Raw genomic sequence first — 6413 nt, 5'->3', positions numbered from 1 at the left:
TCTTCCTTCTGTGTATTGTGGCTTAGGGTTGAAGCTCTCAGTTCTACTTATGACGATGCACGAGAGAATTAATTAAATATAGATGTCTCAGCAACTTCAGATGCAGCTGATCTCTCCCTTCTGGAAAAACTCTCCACTCTCAACTTCCAAGGTACAACGCTCTTCGTTTTCCTTCTACATTACTGACAATTATTCTTCAATCTTCCTCGCTGGGCTTCCTTCTCTACTTGACATCTAACTATTAAATTTAGACTCTGCCATTCATTTAGACGCTCTGTACTCTCTGTATTCCCTCCATGAGTCATTGCATCCTTTCCATGGCTTTAAATTCCACTGAGAAATCCTGAGACGGAAATGGTGTGAATGGGAGGATATTGGTGGATGTTACTCAGAAAGCATGTCAGGTGTGCTCTATGGCTACGCTCTGGAGGGGTGCTGGAGAACCCATAGACAACTAAAATTGTTTCCTCTGATCCCCTTAGGATGCTCTGTAACAGAATGCTCAGAACAACTCTTTTCCGGCCACATAACCATTTTACAAAAGAAAAAAAAGCAAACAAGATTCACCGTATTCAGACTGTCTACATTCTTTTTGTATCCTTTTCCCTTCCTCCGTTCCCTTTTATCGATCCTGCTTTTGTCTTTGTTCCTTAACACCAAAAGTCTAATGGTGGTGTCCCTCGCATGCGTTTTCTTTGGAGCCATCTATCTCCTGATGGTGCTCAAAACTGTCTGGATTGAATGTGTCTTCTGCGCTCCGCACATGTACAGAGGCCAGAGGAAGACCGGGGAAACTGAACCATGGATGCTTGCACTACCTCTTAGGAATCTGAATTCCCAAGCGCCCTCAAGCCTCTCCTCCTCTTCGTCATCATCTTCTCAATACACGGCACAAACATCCACCCAACTGCTCAGACAAAGCCAGGGGCGCAGTTGGCTGTCTGTGTGTTTTACTGTGGACCACATCTTCCTCTCACCCCTTATTCCATCTCCCACAACGACAAACCTTTCTCTGACAAACGAATGAAATGAACTAGTGAATGATTAATTGCAAAGGAACACACTTTGTAGGAGGGTTTAATGGTGAAATATGATTGATACTTTGTGGTGATAAGTGTATTCATGTTAATAATTGGTCTAAATGATCTGTGAACGTAGAACTGTAGGGGAACCAACAGAAGAAATAAACATGGCCCACACCCTTAAAAACATGTTAAGTAAAACTAGACAATGTGCAAGAAATTCTTCAAAAATGAATTTGCCTAAACTTTACCCAAGGCTGGGAAATGCAGGAGAAACACTTGAACCCAAAGATGAAAAAAGGGACTTTGAGAAACACATAGTGGCAGGTGCAGCTGCTTATAGAGGGGGCCCTGGCTGGATGGATTTACTGATTAGCTGAGGACTTTAAATCTGTCCCAGTCCCAGCAGAGGGACATTGGAATTTATTATGCAGACAAGTGATTCGGTATTCTAGAGTAAGTTCTTTGTCAATGTGACACAAGTTCATTAAAAATTTTCGCAATGATGGTTTTCTTCTACTTTTTGATCGTCTTTAGGTTCTCTTCCACCTCAAAATTCAATAATTATGTGGCCCTCTTACAATGAAAGTAATTGATGAATGCTTGTGTTGTGTCCGTGCCCACTCTCCAGCCCCCAGGCCTGACAGTGTTGAAAGTTGCTACGCAGATGGGCTTTTCCTTTTGGACTAATGGAAGTAGGAAGAATATTTTGTACGCGGGCACCTGAATGGAAACAAAAAACAAAGAGAGGGTGTGGGAGAGGCTGGCTCAGGCACCCTGAGAGTGTACAGCAGAGAGCGGACAGACAGACAGATGGCAGGGCTGGGCAGGGCTGAGCTGTGTCTCAAGGACATTGCTGAAGTCCAGCCTCTAAGAGGCAGCTGAACACAGAGGCACAGCAAAGCTTGTCTCTGAACACGTCAGACATACCTGGGGACTCAGCCGCCACAGGTAGAGGCTAGTGAGTCAGCAAACATACACAGTTATATCAATATTATCTCAGTTAACCCGAAAGGCTGGTGAAAGAAGGCTTCTGAGACGGTGATACTTGAGCAGAGACCTAGAGGAGATTAAGGTGGAAGCCAAATGGTATTGGGGAGAGAGCATTCCTGGCAGACCCGAGAGTAGGTGCCCCCCTTGGGCGGACATGCCTAGTGTATTCAAGGACCCAGTGACACCGGGGAGAGTACGACCATTAGGAAATGAGATCCACTAGAGGTGCTGTGAGAATTAAGTCACAGCGAGCCCTAGAGACCATGGTGAGTGTGCAGGTTCTGAATGACAAGGGAGTCCATGGAAGGGCTTCAAGCAAAGGAGTAAGTAATAAGGCATTTTAGCATGGACCTTTCTGGCTGCTCTATGGATCATAGACGGTAGGAGGTTAGGGTAGAAGTAGGAAGACCAATTAGGATGCTATTGTAATGGTTTCAGCAACAGGTAAAAGTGTCTTGCACTCTTCTCTTAGCAGTGGAGAGACATGTTTGAGATGTAATTTAAAAGTTGACGGAATATACGTGTAGATTGAGAGTAAGGTGTGACACGCAGGTTGTTAGCCTAAGCAACTAGGAGAAGGACTTACGTGTTACAAGACGGGAAAGAAGGAGAGGGGCAAGTTGGAGACAGGTGGAGCGAAGAAGTTTATTTTGAACAGGTTCAGTTTGATGTTCCTACAAGATATCTAAATGGAAATGGGGAGTGGGGCATCGGATACAGGAGCCTGAGGCTGAAGTTCAAGGGAGATCCAGGCTAAACATACAATTCTGGGAGGTGTCAGTGTATACATGGCATTTAAAGCCATGGGACTAGAGGAGATCATCAAGGCAATGAATGTCCATTGGGGAGGGGAGGGGAGGGGAGGGGAGGGGAGGGGAGGGGAGGGGAGGAGAGGAGAGGAGAGGAGAGGAGAGGAGAGGAGAGGAGAGGAGAGGAGAGGAGAGGAGAGGAGAGGGGAAAGGCAGGCTGGGAGAGCAGGGGAGGAGAGGGGAGGGGAAGGAGTGGAGGGGAGGGGAGGAGAGGGGAGGGGAGGGGAGGGGAGGAGAGGAGAGGAGAGGAGAGGAGAGGAGAGGAGAGGAGAGGAGAGGGGAAAGGCAGGCTGGGAGAGCAGGGGAGGAGAGGGGAGGGGAAGGAGTGGAGGGGAGGGGAGGAGAGGGGAGGGGAGGGGAGGGGAGGGGAGGGGAGGGGAGGGGAGGGGAGGAGAGGAGAGGAGAGGAGAGGAGAGGAGAGGAGAGGAGAGGAGAGGAGAGGGGAAAGGTAGGCTGGCTGATTACTGCTGGACTAGGAGGCCACTTTCTGTTATACCCACAAATTTCTGCTCCCATCAGAGCAGAAATATTCTTGTAAATCTTGTAATATACCAAGACTTATAAATCATTTAGTTGAAATTATTCTCAAACCTATTGTGCCAGTTGATTTATTTCCATAATTATAACCTTTAGGTGAACATTAGGAAAACTAATTAATATTCATCTAAAATAAGGCCTGTTTCTTTGAAGGTTTTAGATACACTCAAGAATGGCAAATTGCTAAATAAATAAAGTAAAATTAAGTATGAGCAAGGCAACTGCAAGAAATTAGGAAAAAATGAAAATCTGGATGATAAATTCTGAATTCAAAATGCTTCCCGTCACGGTATCTTTTGTCTCTTGCTATTGTTTAAAGAAATAAAACTGGAAATAAAACATAATAAATTATGCACGTCGTTAGCGCAAGAAAGATGATACGGAACTCTAATCAGTGGCCCTCTAAGCAGCGGCTGTGGACAACCCACCGGCTTCATAGTTACAGCTGAATTTTTGTCTCTCACTTCGGCTTGTCTTTGGATGCATTCTTTCATATACTCTAATCGGAGGGAATTGATAGTAAAATTTGAGTTAATTCTCACCTCAGCAAGCCTACAATTTCAAAAATTTAGAATACTGTGTTTACTCATCAGATGTAAACAGTGTTTCTCACCAACTTACTGGAAATCCCCAGGATATTGATCTACACTCATGAATTTATTAGGAACCCCTGCCATCTCCTGAGGGGTGCTTCTGTGTTAACAACATACAGCCTAAACTCCTCAGACGACGCCAGGCCGAATCTTCCTTGAAGCTTCTTGGCGTTCCCCAGGACTCTGCTTTGTGAAGTCCCTATTCCATCCAAACTAATTCTATCGTTGTTCATTAAACATGCCGTGCTTCTTCTACGCTTTTAAAATACACCTCTTCCCCTATGTGCTCCCCCTTCAGTTTTTCATATCCAAATTCTTTCTGCCTTTCAAATTCCTGTTCAAATTAAACTTTACCCATAGATCTTGTCTCCACGTCATAAATGAGGCTCATTCATGTATTCATTCATTCATTCAACAACACGTATTAATTGAATCTTTACCGGGCTCAGTGCACTCCATCCTCTGAACATTTATCTTTTTTAAAATCTATTTTTCTCCATCTTGTTTTTTAACAGTATTTCTCTGCTGCCCTACAGCATCTATTTTATTGCTTTATTTTAAAAATAGAAATCAAGTCTTTATTATTGGATCCTGTACAGAACCTGGAAACATGACTTACATGTTATAAATTCTTAAATAATTATTCACTTAATGTAAAATAGAAATGCTGGTCCTATTTAATCTTGTCCTTACCCAGTGCATACCTATAAACACATTAAAGATTTAATGAAGTGAGTGAAACCTCCCAAATTAAAGAGAATTATGATACACCTCTGTCTTGTTTTGACAATTCAAGAAAGATCATTTGTAATGTGAATGGCAGTATCTGATAGCTGCTGTTTTCCCAAAGTGAACAGGACTTTTTTTTTTAAGAGGCCCATGCAGTGATCGAACCCACAACCTTAAGAGCACCGCACTCTAACCAACTGAACTAACCAGTCGCCCTGAACAGTACATTCTTTAGGGTGAAAAAGTCTCTCCTTGCCCTCACAGTGGACAGTTTGAAGTCCTTCAAACATGATATATTAGCATCTACTACAAGTATTAAATACTTATTAAATACTGCCTCAGAGCCTTGTGTTCTATAAGTCATGTTAAAAATGAGTTTAAGTCTGTTTATTTTCAGAGTTTCCTTATTCACTTAGGAGACAAACATATTGTAAAACTTTGAAAGTATTACTATACATGTGTAGTGGGATCTGTAAATTTTATTCACACTGCAACTCACATGGACAGAAAATAGGTTGCTTTTTCTGTCTAACTGATTTGGTCTTCCTGACAAGCCCCTATTGTTTAAGTAGTATGACATAAAATTTCAATGTTTGCCTAATATGGTCATCTGTGCCTGATGCAGTCATTTATAAAGAGTCCCTTTTCATAAATCTTCATCTCTTTAAGATAAAAATCACCGGTCTCAGATTTCCTCTCTACCCTTTCCTTGCTTCTCTCCAAAAAAGGAAAAGGTGTGGCTTGCTGAGGCCCCATGGCCACAGGGAAAAGCTTCCTCGGAAATGTGCTCCTTCCTCAGGGCCTCTGCAGTGACGACCACATCCTCCTGGTCACATTTGTTCTCCACAGCACCCTGGGGTGAGGTGTGCAGTCAGTGTGCTTGGTGGTTGGGGCTCTCAGCTGTGTGAGGCTAGTGGCGCTCCCTACGTAGCTGGGCCTTGCTCATGCAAAGGATCCTTCTGCAATTTACTGCCACCTGCCTTCCTGTTCTGGCCCAGGTGGCCCACCACTCAGCAGGGACCGGTGTTCACACATTCGGCCCCATAACTCCCAACTCAGCCTCCTGCCAACTCAGGAACAAATTTACATATGGCTGGTGTAGTCCCTTCCTAGAGCTCTTGTAACAAAGTACCATAAACACAGTAGCCGAAAACAATAGAATTTAGACTTAAGGTGACAGGTAGTTGTGTGCTCTTACCGTTTTGGAGAGCAGAAGTCTGAAATCAAGGTGTCAGCAGGATCATACTCCCGCTGAAGGCTTAAGGGAAGAATCCTTCCTGGCCTCTTCCCCGCTTTTCGTGCTGCCGGCGCTCCTTGGCGTTCCTTGGCTTGAAGCTGCGTCACTCCATCCTCTGCCGCCATTGTCACCTGGCCTTCTTCCGTGCATGTCTTCATGTCATCTTTAGAAAGACATCAGTCATTGGGTTTAGAGCCCATCCTAATCCAGTATCACTTCATTTTAACTAATTACATCTGCAAAGACTCTACTTCCAAATAATGTCACATTTTGAGGTTCCAAGAGGAAAACAAAAGGAAACTCTAGAGTCAAACAATGCATAAAGTAATCCTGCTTATTAAGAATAAGAGATTTATTTCATCTACGTTTGAAATGTTTTCATATGCTTCCCAAGATGTTATTTGGTTTCTGAAAATTGTATGTAAATAGTTTCTTCCCGCCACACCTAACAAATGTTGAATATTTCTTACACAATAATACTTGGTTGGCCGAT

General features: G+C 43.6%; 1 long non-coding RNA gene across 1 annotated transcript; it reads right to left on the bottom strand.

The window, feature by feature from the left end:
- Nucleotides 1-663: 663 nt before the first annotated feature.
- On the bottom strand, nucleotides 664-6068 carry LOC109461252 (uncharacterized). The gene is made up of 2 exons (XR_012490657.2): nucleotides 5882-6068; nucleotides 664-1745 (listed from the first exon to the last, which is right to left on the bottom strand). It is a non-coding gene; the product is annotated as an uncharacterized LOC109461252 (long non-coding RNA).
- Between the last annotated feature and the right edge of the window lie 345 nt (nucleotides 6069-6413).

The sequence above is a fragment of the Rhinolophus sinicus genome, chromosome 6, assembly GCF_057876585.1.
Source record: "Rhinolophus sinicus isolate RSI-liver-muscle chromosome 6, RSI-T2T, whole genome shotgun sequence".
In the NCBI taxonomy this organism is placed as follows: domain Eukaryota; kingdom Metazoa; phylum Chordata; class Mammalia; order Chiroptera; family Rhinolophidae; genus Rhinolophus; species Rhinolophus sinicus.
The sequence above is the reverse complement of the archived record's forward strand: the minus strand, read 5'-3'. Positions and strand labels throughout refer to the sequence as shown.